This window comes from Xyrauchen texanus, chromosome 29, assembly GCF_025860055.1.
Source record: "Xyrauchen texanus isolate HMW12.3.18 chromosome 29, RBS_HiC_50CHRs, whole genome shotgun sequence".
NCBI classification, from domain to species: Eukaryota; Metazoa; Chordata; class Actinopteri; order Cypriniformes; family Catostomidae; genus Xyrauchen; species Xyrauchen texanus.
The window spans coordinates 14,540,424-14,556,486 of NC_068304.1; the positions used below are offsets into that span (position 1 = coordinate 14,540,424).

Consider the following 16,063-nt stretch of genomic DNA (forward strand, 5'->3'; position numbering starts at 1 on the left):
AGGCTTGAAAGTGTTAGGCAGGCATCCGTTTTCCAGTCCTTGGTTTGTTTCCATGTTTCACCACATAGACATATAATACACTGTGTGGACTTCTCATAATTTAATATCACAATTCACATGTGCACATCAGACAGATTTGTATTAAAGGAATATTCTGGGTTCAATACAGGTTTAGCTCAATCAATGGCATTTGTGGCATAATGTTGATTACAACAAAAATAATTTAAAATCCTTTAAAAGAAGCACAAATCTGTGTTACAGTGAGGAACTTACATTGGAATTGAATGGGACCGATGTTTTAACGTTAAACTACTCAGTTACAAAAGTATAGCCACAAGACTTAAAGGGATAGTTCACTCAAAAAAGTCAATTCTCTGATCATTTACTCACCCTCATGCCATCCCAGATGTGTGTGACATTCTTTCTTCTGCTGAACACAATCAAAACATTTTAGAAGAATATTTCAGCTCTGTTGGTCCTAATAATGAAACTGAATGGTGGCCAGAACTTTGAAGCTCCAAAAGGTACATAAAAGCAGCATAAATGTAATCTATATGACACAAGTGATTAAATTCATGTCTTCTAAATTGATACGATACGATAAGTACAGGTGAGAAACAGATCAATATTTAAGTCCGTTCTTCACTGTAAATCTACACTTTCACTTTCAGCCACATACTGGTTTGGGCTGGACAAAGGTGGAGATTGATTGATAAGTAAAAAAAAAAGAACTTAAATATTGATCCGTTTCTCACCCAGATTTATCATATCACTTCAGAAGACATGGATTTAACCACTGGAGTCTTATGGATTCATTTTATGCTGCCTTTGTCATTTATGGACCTTCAGAGTTCATTTTTGGGTGAACTATACCTTTAAACAATATGCGTGTTAACATGACTTTAGTGTGATAAAATTGCTCACTAATTTATTCTATGTAAAATGATATCCAATTTTATAATATTGTTGCCGTGATGTAGTAATGCTGCAAACCCTACACCCTAAAAGAACAACTTTAAAAGATTTAAATAACTTCACAGCTTTTATAATTATAAGCATCACATTTCTGTCTTTAAACACTCCAAAAGTTGGCCACAGTCACTTCCATTGTAAGTGCCTCACTGTAACCTCGATTTTTACTTTTTATTTTTTTTACTGGAGGGACAGGTCGAAACAGTTTTTGTGGTAATCAACATTATGCCACAAACGCGGTCCATTGACCTTAACGTGTTGAATCTGGAATATTCATTTAATGCGATAGGAGCTGATGTGCTACTGTGCATACTCAGCTTAAAAACGTAAAATTTCAAAACGACTAGAGGTAAGCGGTGTTTAACTTACCTGAAAAGTGCAAACACTGTGGAGTGGCGCCATCAAAACATTGCTCTTTCTTTGAGCGTCTCAACAAATCATGTCAGTTTGAGCAAGACAGTAGCTGAAAAATGGCAGACAGGGTGAGAGTCTGGGAAACATGTTTGCAGATTGACAGTCCCCATACCCATTAACTTTCATTAAAATAGCAGCCTAGAAATTCTGCTAAGATCCCCCTTTGTGTTCCTAAGAAGAAAGAAAGTCATACGGGTTTGGAATGGCATAATGGAAAGTAAATGATTTTTGAAAACTCTTTAGGTAAGACGGCTAGATCAAGTCAAGTGAGATTTTCATGTGATTTTTATAGGGTGGTTCTTTAAAAGTAGACAATTTGGGTATATGTAGCACAAATAAATTAATAAATAAATAGGTGTAAATTAAAACATTACTTTCTCATCTAACTTTGCTTTTGCATTTTTATAGAGAGCTTTCACTCTAGTGTGATTGTTTTTGTCTGATTCCTGGACCACATTTCCTGGCATTCCAGCAACTGCTATTAAGTCATTAAAGCAGACTTCACTGGAAAGGTGGAACAAACATAATTCCATTAGCTTATAATGAATTGGCCCTTATTAGCTCCCTCTTACAGACACACACATATCAGCATGTGCAAACTCACATGCCTACACACACTTACAGAATAAAAAGTCAGAGTTGCTGCATAGAATTTACAACCCATTTTACATCCACAATGTGACACATTTCTGGGTGAATCAGGCTATTTCAAGAGTGGAACCTGGAATACTAGGAACTCCATCAGGAATTGTTGGAATTATGAAAAGTGGTCTCTATATGACAGGTGGTTGGAGGGGAGGGGCTGGAAAATAAGAGATCTAGTTGATGTCAGCCAAATACAAAAGTCACTTCTGAGGTAGAGCAAGTTAAAACATTTTGATGAAAGATTATGAGGAAGTTTTTTTCTTTGGAATAATGGGCACTGATGGATTATTTACAATAAGACCAGGAACATATAATAATAATAAAGTTAGGGATGCACCGGTCATGATTTTTCATGGCTGATTCTGATTTCCAATTTATTTTACAAACAAATGAGCCGATTCTGATACAGATTGCAGATTTTTTTCTTTAAGCAACAGACAAGAAAGAATGAAAGAGTTCATCAAAAAGATGTTTATTTGCTCTTTTACAGGCCAAACTGGCCTTAAATTAAAAAATATCTGTAGCTAGTTGAAATTAGAGGCAACAACTGCATATTAAGCACTAGTGGTGCACCGATAAGGAAATTTGAGGCCGATATGATGTCCTATTTTTTTAACAATAAGATCGGCTGATTTTTTTAAAGTGCCCTTTGCTACACTTTTGCAAGTTATATGCTGCAGTTACGTTTATGCCCCACAGAGTAAAATTACAGTAACACTTTACAAAAAGGTTCCATTTGTTAACATTATTTAACTACATTACTGTAGTTAACATAAACTAATGAACTTAATGTTAGTTACAACATGTACTAATACATTTTTAATATCAAAAGTTGAATAAGTAACATTAATGCACTATGAACTAACAATGAACAATTTTGAACAAACATTGATTAATAAATGCTGTAAAAATATATTGTCATTGTTTGTTCATGATACCTAATGCATTAACTAATGTTAAAGAAATGAAACCTTTTTATTAAGTGTTAAAAATTACATGAAAATTACATTAATTGTGAATTGCTAACATTTATTTGTATTGAAAACAGTTATTAATAGTTCTGTTGTCAATATTAAGGGTCATTGTGGCATACTTGCAACCAGTAAAAACCATGAGAGCATCACACACAGCAGAGATGCGTGCAAAAATAAGAATATTTCCATTACAAGATTTAAAAATAATCATTAATATCTACAATTTGTATACTGTCTTTTGGTGTCTTTTTGTAACACAAATCATGAATTAAGCAAATGTGTGAAGACACGGTGTCGTTATTGAAGTTTAAACAATTAAATCTGTGATTAGTGGTATTGTGACTAATATTAATCTGATTTAAATTGGGATCCTCAAAGAATAGCGCTGGGATGAATTACTGATGAGATATTGAGAGCACCTGCAGAGCTGCGTGTTTGACACCAAGAGTACTCATGTTCAAGAGAGTGAAGCTGAAAGTGATCACAATTGCTCAAACAGTCTCTATCACTCAACACAACGTCTGATTGTCACGACTCGCGTCAGATATCATGTATTTGCATGTTTATTTTTTGTTTAATTTATTTTTATTCCCGGTAGCAGTCTCTCTTATCCTCTCAGCTTATCCTCTTCCTGCTCATTGTGCAGCGAGTAAGAATAACTACCATAAAGACTCTTGAAAATGGGAAACTTAATATTCATACACGTGTAATTCTTAAAACCAAACAGACATATTCACGTTAATTACATTATGTCTTAAAGTTTAAATTCATGAATGCTTAGAATTGCCAACAACTCTCAAAAGGCCACACTGTCATGCATCAAGGGCTGAGCAAGCGCTCAATCTTAAGAGTAGCAGTGTATGTGTGATTCCCTACAACAAAAGAAAAATCGGCCCTAAATCTAGGCACGATCGGCCGTTCACAGATTTAAGACGAATGTCGGCCGATTCCGATCAGTGTCCGATCAATCGGTGAACCCCTCTATAAAGTAAATATGATTAATATTGATTTCATTTAAAATAAACCCCTCCCTTTCATCACCAGCCAGAGAATGCTCATATGGAGGGTGCTACCCAGATGTCCTAAATTATATTAGGGTTCATGTTTATGTAGTTGTTTCATGGTTATGGGGGGTCTATAAAGACATACTGCTACATTAATGCTTTCAAAAGATGACATCCAAACATAACAGGCTTGAAACATGACAGCAATAACAAGACCAGTGATTTCAATACACGTTTCTACACTAAGTGCTATAATTAGCTATTGCTCGCATACAGCCCAATACATTTTAATTTTGTCATTTTACAGCTTATATAAAAGGACAGACAAGAGGGTGTGCACAGCCCAATCAATCACCCTCAGTTTCCTTTCCCAGTCATCTCCAATACACAAGCCCACACAGACAGAGACCTTGGGCAAAGAAATCGGGCTGCAATAACAGGAAACAGACACAAACCCAGAAAAATCCCTAGTCGTGGTGGTCACGTATTATAAAATTAGCTATTTGTGAGATTCAAGCACTGGGACACATACAGTATGTGCCCACTCAAGCACACACACGAGGAGGAGGTAGAAAGGATGCCACTTCTTTGTTCCCCTGTTCTGAAGCTCTCATTAGGCATTGAGACATGCAGGGAGGAAGGGAGCAGCTGGAAGTCTTTTGCACCATCTGACCCTTAATGGGCACAGGTTAACACAGCAGGATGGTATATTAGCCCCACCCCAATTCAAAAATCTTTTAATTGGCACAGTATAGCAGTCACTTTCACCTATTCTTCATAATGTATCAATTTCTGCTGCATATAATATACAGCAAAGTCCATAAAAAATCTTCACACTCTTTCCTAACAGCAATCACAACTCAAACCTTATTATAATGTACATGCATGCAGAGCTAAGAAGTCTCTGGCACCACGCTTTACAGAACGAACACCGCTCTGCCGACACACACACACAAACACCCACAGAGGCTCGTGATGTGCTGCTCAGTGCAATATGCGGTCGCTCCACACATACGCCATCTCAAATGTAGATGATCAATTGTTCGGTCCACCTATAACATTGAGAATGGCACAGGACGAGCATTTTTCCAGATGTTGAACGAGAAGTGTATTACACTTCTGTGAATTAGCCTACAAACAAACACTCATACACAGACTTCAGAGAGCGCTCAGTGCCGGACTTTCAAAATAAAAACCTTAAGAAATTACAGCTGAACTTCATCAACAATGTATAGTAAAATTATTATTAGAAATTACAATAAAAACAAATTGGGATCCAAAAATGACTCTGTGATTAAAAGTGGGTTGATATACTAATGAAACAAAAATGAAATAAATAAATAACAGAGATATACACAGAGAGAGAGAGAGAGAGAGAGAGAGAGAGAGAGAGAGATCTGAAACCATTTACAAGTCCAGATAAAATGTGTAAAGAGAATTGGCTTCTTTTCTACTGAAGACTTTCACTGGAATCACTGTTATTTTTGCTGCCGCATCCTGCATACCATATATATATATATATATATATATATATATATATATATATATATATATATATATATATATATATATATATATATATATATATATATATGTTCTCAGCTAAATCTAATCAATTTCCTCTAGTTGGGGCAGGGGTCTTTCCCAGTAGAGAGAGAGAGAGAGAGAGATAAACAAACACTTATGGGTTTCTCTTTGAGGGTCAGAGGTCAGACACTTCAATATTCTAGCATTAAAAGCGTACTTTTGTCCAAAGTACAGCCCATTATTATTAGAGTCATTCTACATATAACAATAAAAACTGATTTAGCCCATTTGCTCACACAGGCAAACACCAACAGAGCACTCACTCATGCATCTGTGATAATGTGGAGATGCCTGGGCATTGCATTGGGGATTGTGTTCCAGTGTCTGCTCCAGTGGAAAGGAGAACTGATATACTCCAATAAACACTTGAATCAGGTCAAACAGAGAACAGTGCATCTGGACTGACAGACTTGCACTCTCTGGAACTGATAAAATACAATAACTGAATTACTGACTTTCCCTTGTGTTGCTCTCTGGTGGCTGTGGATGTCAAATACTGTACAAGATTAAATCTGCAACATTCCCATAGCTACATTAATGCAATGTTCTTGACAAATGGTGAATCAACAAAGAGAATTACGTTGTGTTTGCTTGTTTTACTGTTGTAAGGACATTTAGGATGCAAGGTGTTGAATAATTCTAATTTCCTGTCGTATAAATTCCTGCTGTATAAAGACCTCTGACTTTTTAAAGCCTGACCTCGAGTAAGCCACAAGAGATTTAAATCATGTGATGACATGTTAGGTCACTTTTGCACACTGAGAAAAGGAAGCACATGTTTATGTGTGCTGGCGTGCAGTCATAAGTGAATGTTTCCCGCTTGTATCACCTTGCAGAATATGCTGATGTTAATTTACAGTATCTATAGGAGTGTAGTTTAAATATACTGTAAATGCTAACAGGTACACACACATATTATTAGCAATGCACAATATATCAGTATCAATAGAATTAAATTAGCTTTTTAAACGATCGGTATTGATCTGGTTAGGCAGATATTGGTGGCAGAAAAATTTGACCTTTTTTCTATGCCAGGTTTCAAAAGTACCAAACAGTTATCTCTATTTTCTCCGAAATATTATTTTTCAATGTTTCAAAGCCTGAAATCACTATGTGTAAGCTGTATTTTATTTATTTTTTTCATAAGGCAATACAACATAGATTTATAAAAACAGCCTTAAATTATTATTGGCCATCAGTACCGGCCATTGCATCCCTAAATAATAAATATTGACAATTACATTATAGGACAGCATTTTCTAACAACAGCACTATGAATTCACCAATAAAGGGAAAACAAAAGGTTGATCGTCACTGAGGAAGTTGTGATGCATACATTTGCAGATGATGTAATTTAGATTCACCTTTCACACTGTTCTGTTAATTTAGCAAGTATTTACTTGAATTCTGTTCTATTTCAACTGCGACCAAAAACTGGAATGATTAAAAAACGGTTTTATGACAGTCATAACATAAGTGAGACTGTGAGGTAAAATGAGACAGAACGGTGTTCTCTGTGTATTGTGTTGCTATAAGCAAACATACGTTGCATGTGAGTGAGTGTGTGTTGGAGAGGTGGTGGAACAGAGATGGTGTCTGATTGGAGATTATTCAGAAAGAGATCAACACCATGTTGTCACACAAGAATGTGATGAACCTGCAAAGGCTTTTAAACACACACACACACACACACACACACACACACACACACACACACACACACACACACACACACACACACACACACACACACACACACACACACACACACACACACACACACACACACACACACACACACACACACACACACACACACACACACACAATATGACATCACCTTTAACAAGAAAAACCAAACAACCTAAACTTTGAATAGATCTAAAGTGGCTTTTCAATGGTGCTGTGCATCCACAGCCAACTAAGCAGACAAGGCTTTGGAATATAGTGATAATACTTGAAAAAAAAATGTTATCAAGAAAATAAATCTATAATAACCATTTCAGGCTATTTCTACTTCACAATTTCCTCTTGCCTCTTCCCCAACTATTTAAAGGGATAGTTTACCAAAATATGAAAATTCGCTCATCATTTACTCACCCTCATGCCATCCCAGATGTGTCTGACTTTCTGTCTTCAGCAGACCACAAACAGATATTCAGAAAAATATCTCTGTTCTGTAGGTTCATATAATGCAAGTGAATGGTGATCAGACCTTTGTAGATCCAGAAATCACATAAAGGGAATATAGAAGTAATCCATATGACGCTGATGTTTAAATCCATATCTTCAGAAGCAATGTAGTTTTGCAATCATATTTAAGTCCTTTTTTACTCTAAATCTCCACTTTCACTTTCAGATGACAGGCACCACATGTGACTTTCGGATGTAAAAGTCAAAGTGAAGATTTAGAGTAAAAAAAGGTCTATAAAGGTGCTTATTGATCGGTTTCTCACCCACACCTATTATATTGCTTCAGTAGATATGGATTTAACCACTGTAGTCATATGTATTACTTCTATGTAATTTTTCTAGCTTCAATAGGTCTGATCACAATTCACTTGCATTATATGGACCTACAGAACTGAAATATTATTTTAAACATCTTTGTTTGTGTTCTGCTGAAGAAAGACAGTCTTTACACATCTGGGATGGCATGAGGGTGGGTAAATGATGACAGGATTTTCCATTTTGGGTGAACTATTCTTTTAATATATGCTTTATCCAATTTTTGAAGCATAGCTTACCTAACCAAGACTTTCTCATTTGCATCCACATACCTGAGAAGCCAAGACTGGCAGTCAGTACATTTATATGGGCAGCTATAATCAAGCTATAGCGTGTTTTTGCATAGTCGACCTACAGTCTTCATCTGTATGTCCAAGTATATATGATGTAATCGAATATTTGAAGACAGGACATCAGATGAGGAAGTGTTAAATACATGTTGAGCATCAACTAAAGCTGAAGTACATAATGTCTGCGCCACTAGCGCCACCACACGGAATTGCAAAAATAAACGTTATTTTCAGAACAGTTTGCTGAATATGTCCCCATCTGTTGTTTGTCAAACAAAGAGATAGTCCCGCCCCCAAATCACGCCATTGGTTGAGTAACGTTGTTGGGGCGGGTCTAAGCGTGTGGATCAAAACAAACAGAGAAATGTTCAAAGCGCCGCAGAAAGACAGTGCATAAAGTTTTTGAGAAAATTAACCAATGAATGAATGGCTTACTTATAGTTGTCTCTGCATATTAAACTGGTATAGGAGAAAGTATTTTACACAGAAAAAGTTACATACTTCAGCTTAAATGTGTAAACATGCTGGACGAAGAGGAGCTACAATCGCATTAAGTCAGATGGACTGGTATCTAGATGGAATAAAGCATTTACATGGAATTTTAAAGTGTCAAATATTATTAAAGTCTGACTGAAACTGAACTATTAAAGTGCATATAAACATACTGACTAGAAGTCGACCGATATATCGGTTTTACCAATTAATCAGTGACAATAATTGCTTTTTGGAACAATCGTTAAGCAGTAAAAATCAATGGCGATAGTTGCCATTTTCTTTATTCCTCCGTGCTCCTCTGTGGCCAATGGTCGAGGGTTCTACAGTAGAACATAGGCCTCTAGAGGTGAATTTTAAACAATATCGGACACCTCCTGGGGAATTGCTGTCATCATTAAATCCAAATCGGTCATCATTGACAATATCAGTCCATATTTTTAACCTCACTTCAATGCATCTTTTGAGTTTCAAAAGGAAAGTAGAAAATACTTAATTTTTGTATAATGTTTGTTTTTATATAATACTGGAATACCAGACAATTATTGCAAGCGATCGCTGATAATCTTTTCCACCAACTACGTTATCGGCAAAATCCACTACTGGTCGACCTCTAATACTGACTTATGGCAGAATACCATGTGTGTTTTTGTATTAGCGGGGGGATTGAAGTGTGTTGGTGGTGTGGCTGTTTTTGTTGGACATTTGTCAATGTTATAATGTCACTGTCAAACTAGTTCTAGAGGTATGGAGTTTATGCTGAACCTAAAATTGCATCTCCATGCTGAAGACACTGTTAAACCCCAGGTCCAAATGGGCACTAGATCAGGGGATACAGCAACTGTCCATTATGGGTCAGGTGTGCGAGTATGTATATGAGGGATCCAGCAACTGTGTGCTATTGAACAAAGACAGCAGAACAGAGGGCCCATTGATTCTTCTCAGCTGTGACCAGCACCTGCTGTGTCACACATTACATTAAAGGGCTGGTACGTGATAGCAGAACGGTATGTGTAAACCTCACTCCCAAGGCCTCAAGAGGTGCACTAGCAACTGACACTAGAGACTGTAGCCTTTAGCCTCCTCGTTAGCACACCCGCCTCCCATGCATTTCAAATCCAGCTAAGAGCAGGTCATGCAGGACTGGTTAAACATGCACTAGGTGCATCAAGAGGAAACTCTAAATACACACCCATAACACAAGCACATCCACACACACTCCCCTCAGTGGGGTGACAACACAAAGAGCCAAACTGCTGCCATATGATAATGTGGATAAGCCATCGAAGAGACTGCTGACCCAGCACTATCCGTCAGCACAGACAGATGAATTTAAACTGAATGAGAACCTGTGCAAAAACTCCAGGTGCCCACAATGCATCTGTGCTTCTAGACAGAGAGCAGGTTTAGTTAGTGATGCTTAGATAAGTGGTTTAGAGATTTGAACAAATTTGCACTAAGATATTAAACTTCCTGCTCTGGTTGTTGAAGATAGGTTGGACTTCCCATTTTTGCCTGCTGGACAAAAAACAAAAACTAAACAAAAAAAAAAACTATTTTGTTCAACAGTATGCATTTATGTTTGAAAAAATAATGAATGGAACCTCTGATAAACACTTTCATAGTTTAAATACATTCAAAAACATGCTTTAAAATAAGGACCCGAGCCATATCTATGAACCAGCTTATTATAGAGGGTTATTTGACCAGTAACAAACAACCTAGTAATGCCCTAGCAGTAGCAACCACCCAGAACACTGTAACAACCATATTTCAACATATTAAAAAAACAGAGAAAAACTTTTGCAATGCATAGTAATGCCATGTAATTAACCAAGATGTCTTAGCAAGCACCACTCATATTTTCTTTAGAAAATGCTTAACTCTAGACACATGTACGATGGCACATCACTATGCTTTGAGCTGCTATTAAAACACTAAGAAACATTCAGCAGAACACAATGTTTCATCAGAGACTGGAACATCCTAATTGAGATCAGCGATTTATGCTATGGTCATGAATCAAACACAATTTCCATTAGTACAGCCTCCTCTCTGCCCTGTGAGCTTTCTTTTTGACCGCATGGGGCGAGACAGAAGAAGAGATATCTGATTGTTTTGTTTCTTTGTTTGATAAAAGGGGAAGAAAATCAATGTCAGCAACAGAAAGCCAGGCAGCTATTGGACAGATCTGACTAAAGGATTTATAGACAGCTGTTCTGGTCTGGATTGCTCCACAGAACTAGAATTCACACAAACATTCACCTAAATGCGCAAGTACATGCACAAACAACAAATACTACAGATTGCACCCACAACTTCATTATACTGTAAATCACACAATAACATAAATTATTAAGAAAACCATTACATTTCCTACTTCTATATTTCCAACTCCTATTTTAATTGAAATGTGAAATTAAAACCCTTTTAACCTAGATTTATTGCCCCACTGAAAATTTCTCCTACTTAAACTGCACAAAATATTGAGCTGTTTCACATGTAAAACAACTTCTTGTATCACACACATATTACTTCTCCATTGTCTTCCATCTCTCTCCTAACATTAAGTCAAAGAAGCTTGAGACAATAATAACTGGTTTGCTGCAAAACTCTTTTGTTCATGCCTGAACAAAAACAACCGTATGCATTTATGTTTGAAAAAATAATGAATGGAACCTCTGATAATCAGTTTCATAGTTTAAGAATCTTAGAACATATGTGTGTACTATCAACCACAAAAATCAATCCTAGACCCCTTCTTCTCAATATGAATGCAAACTGAATAATTTAACAAAATCCTGTTAAATTTACAGTAAAAAACTGGAAGCTGAGGTTGGCAGAAATTAACACTGTAAAAAATATGGTAACCACGCTTCAGGCTTTACGGGATGTCATTTTGTTGCCTGTATATTTTACGGTGCATTACCGTTTATATTATTAAATGATATAATCTTAATACCTTCTGAAACTGTAAAAATCTGCTTTTCACTTTATAATGTATTGTCACTAACCGTAGTAACTACAGAAGGGCACATGATGACATGAAGTTAATCAATAGTGTCTCTTTCAAAAGCATTGACCAATAAACATGTAGAGACGGAGCTCAGTGTCACTCACACAAACAATAAACACCATCATGGAAAATTAATTATGCAGTAAACATGAACTAAACTACATCAAATATAACACAGAACACCCCAATGTACGTAACTGATATAAAAACTTTTCTCATAAAATATAATGAAATGTGTTTTTTGTATGTAATTTTACGACATTGTCTTGTAACATTATATTGTTTTACTGTATATTTTAAGGTAACTGCCCTTTTACCAATAAAATGTTTTTACTGTAGCATTTTCACAGTCTTTTACCGCTAAAATTACGGACATTTTTTACAGTGTAGTCAGGCTTGGGAATAACGGAATACTTGTAACAGCACTACGTAAAAAGGATAAAAAAATTGTGTAATTTTGAATCTGTTAGTTACACAAAAAGTTACATTTGGTAAAAATTGGGATTCCTAGCAGGATTAAATTTTTTTTTATATAAAATATATATATATATATATCCTCCTGACATAAAATGCTAAAAACCGCTGCTTGCTTTAGTTCAGAAGACAGATATGATCAGATGTGCGCTCATGATCTCTTCTGGTTCACATGAGTCACGAGAGAGAATCTGGTGCCACTTACTGTCGCATGCGCAAATAACACCTGTCTCACATCAACACTGCACTCTCCATGCAAATGAGGTCAAACCACTGAGGGCTATTTCATCGCAATGGTCACTGGAGAAATATAATAATTTTTGTGGACATTCCGACATTCTTGTCTCTTCAATTGAGAAAAGGAAAACAACATTACAGATCAGTGCAATTTAGAGGCTACCTTCCAATTGTGAAGATGTGGTGATTTTTCAAGGAGCCAATACATCATTTAAAGAAGCATTTAAAGGTAAGACCCACACAAAAATCACGTTAGCTAGGATAGCTAACATTAGGCATAAGCAGAGGTGGGTTGTAATGTGCTACATTTACTCCGTTACATTTACTTGAGTAACTTTTTTGGAAAGAATTTACTTTTATGAGAGTCTTATAGTGAGTGGGTCCTATTCACTCTTACTCAAGTACATTTCTGATGAAAACAGTTTACTTCATTACAATGGGTAGCATTCCTGTCCCTACATTACTGGTTTTAATTTACTAAGAGTTAATAAATGTGTAAATTATTGAGATTTTTAACGTTTGAGACAGTGGAACTTCACAGCTGCACGCTGTCACTCGAGTCACGTTCAACACTACAGCAGCAAGCGTGCAAAACAAACATTTCTTCACTCCACACAATGCCTTCCTTTTACACCAAGACAAGATTATATTTCAAGATTAAAACTGCAGCTCCAATTTAAGAATACACAGTGAGGTAAGTTTTAGAGATTGTGATAATGTGGGCTTGTCTGTGTAATGGTGATACTCATTCATTTTCTATATGTATCTGTGGGCTCTTATGACCTCAGTTTCTAAGTTTGCATTTTTATATCAGCGCTGCATCATATCAGTGCCTACTGTATAAATCCTTGTAAACATCCAGGTTAAGTGCCTATCACGATTGTGAGCATTTCTGCACATGCACGGTTGGCATGTGAACAGTGTTTGACAGATGCGGGCGGTTTTGTCTTATGGACAACAAACTTCCAAACACAGAGAAAAGGTGCAATTTACCCTCAGTGTACAGAACTAATGATCTAAATACTTTCCACACTGACAATGCTGGACCGTCACTGAACTAAATTCACTCAGGATGTAAAACGTTGTGAAATAACAACAGAAGTGTATAATTCAGTGTATAATTAAACATTATATATAATGGGACTGTGTGACATTGTTCACATTTTTCACTAATATTTACTAGAAAATAATTTCCAAACATTTCTTCTAATTGACAGATTCATCCAAATCTGAGAAGCATCCTTAAAGTGATAGTTCAGCCTTTAATTAATATTATATCATCATTTCCCCACCCTCATGTTCTTCCAACCCATGAAACTTTCTGTATTCTCTGGACCTCAAAAGATGTTAGACAGAATGTTAGGGACTGACAGTCTCAGTCACCATTCCCTTTCAAAATATGGAGGGGGAAAAAAACATGCAGTGAAAGTTAATGATGATTAAGGCTAACAATCTGTCTAACATCTACTTATAGGAATAATTTTTCCAAAATTGAAAAATCTTGCATCATTTACTCACACTCATGCCATCCCAGATATGTTTTCTTCTTCTTCTGCTGAACACTAAGATTTTTAGAAGAATATCTCAGCTCTGTTAGTTTATACTAGAATGAAAGTGAATGGGCACCAAAACTTTGAAGCTCAGAAAGCACATAAAGGAATTCAAAAGACACTGGTTCAATCTGTCTTCAGAAGAGAACCAGATCAATATTTAAATAATAGTTTTATCAATAAATCTCCACTTTCACTTTCTTCTTCTTGTGTTATTAGTGAATCAATTCTTTGTGCATATCGCCACCTACTGGGCAGGGGAGATAATTGCAACAACAAAAAAAGGATTTTATAAATGATAAAGTTATAGATATTTATCTATCTGTTTCTCATGACAGTGTCTTTCTATCTCACTTTCTCTGTGTCATATTTATGGTTATACAGAGCGGAAAACCACACACAGATCAAGATAGTGTGTGTGTGTGAGTGAATGAGAGAGAGAGAGAGTGTGAGAGAGAGTAGAGAGAGAGAGAGAAAATGATAGAGAAAGAGATACAAACACAGAAATGGGAAGGCTTTGGGGAACTGGTTCAAAGATCAAAAAACAGATGTAAGGCGTTTGACGGAAAAGCCTCCAAATTGCAAACACATGTGGTCAGGACCAACCGCTCCCTATCCCCCAACATCCCCTCCAATACAGGCAACCCATTTTAGTATGCTCATCCTGAACATTAAAAGCATATACTGCCTGCAACATCTACATATGACAAGCTGATCTCCAAGACACTACTGGCATTGATTATGTTTGCTCTACATGGTTTCAGCTGTAAAAGTAAATTGAGATAACACTGGACACCCTTATTTTGGGGTGTGCACAAATATTATGAAGTTTGCACAGTAAAGGGGAAGATCTAAGGTATAAGCAGCTGAAACACAAAGCTTTGACTGTAAATAGTGAATGAGACACTGTTATGCAGAGGAAGACATGAGAAGACATGACATGACACGTCCCATGTGCTTTGAATTCCTGCTGTCCCTAACAACTACTCATTCTTTACTTTTGACTTAAAATGCATCATTCTAATAATATAACATGAGTTGCATTTATTTCTGAAATTTCCCCTTTTGTTCAGAATGTGATGCAAATAATATTATGTTTACCATGCAAGTATTTACCCTGAAAACAACAATTCTAATACAAATCATTTGAGTTATGAACATATATGTAATGTGAAACATGGCTATTGTTCTGCGTGTGATTTGAGCGCTTTATTGTTCTGTTGGTCATTGTTTAAGCCTTTGCTTATTACATGCATTATATGAGAAATGCAGCAAATAACGGTGTTCATAAACATTGTTTCCAATAACGCCCGTCTCATTTAGACTACAATAAATAAACGCGTTTCGGTGCAAAGCTCTTCAAAACACACACACAGACACATTCAAACACACACATACCTCAAAATCAGTCTTGAACGCTACTTCTCTGTGGCAAGTTGTTCTTCAGATGGACCTCAGTAGGAGAAAAAAGCATCAGTTCATTTTCAGATAACCTCTCTTGTTATCAAGGTGCGTCTGTTAAATCTTTTTCTCTCTTGGAAACAGTTCAGTTGTAGACAGGACCCTTAGAAATGTAAATTAATACTTGGAGTGGGGGGGCGGGCGAACAATATGACCCAACGCCTAAGTCACATGTCATGCTCCGCCCATTTTCCCCTCATGATAATTCAAAAGCAGGGGAGACCCCGAGAGCTGACTGGGCGTGGCACGGTTTCAGTGGGCGGGACTAAGGGGACGTTCCCACCGAACACATTGGCGTCAGTCCGCGCTGTTTTTCAATTGTTTCCCTAGGCTAGGCTAGGCTAGGCTAGTCAGACTTATTTGACCGCGTTTCACTTTTTTTTTCCGTTTCAGCGTTTGTAGACGCCACGTCAGGTTAAAAGGTACTCAAGCTCTTTAA

At 36.6% G+C, this 16,063-nt stretch overlaps 1 protein-coding gene across 1 annotated transcript in view; it reads right to left on the bottom strand.

Annotated features, from left to right (window-relative positions):
• The window catches only part of LOC127622634 (protein FAM107B-like), a 28,377-nt gene extending 12,635 nt beyond the window's left edge, over positions 1–15,742 (bottom strand). Inside the window, exon 1 of the mRNA XM_052096646.1 lies at positions 15,562–15,742. The gene's annotated coding sequence lies outside the window, so the exon portion shown is untranslated. The remainder of the gene's footprint in view (positions 1–15,561) is intronic.
• Between the last annotated feature and the right edge of the window lie 321 nt (positions 15,743–16,063).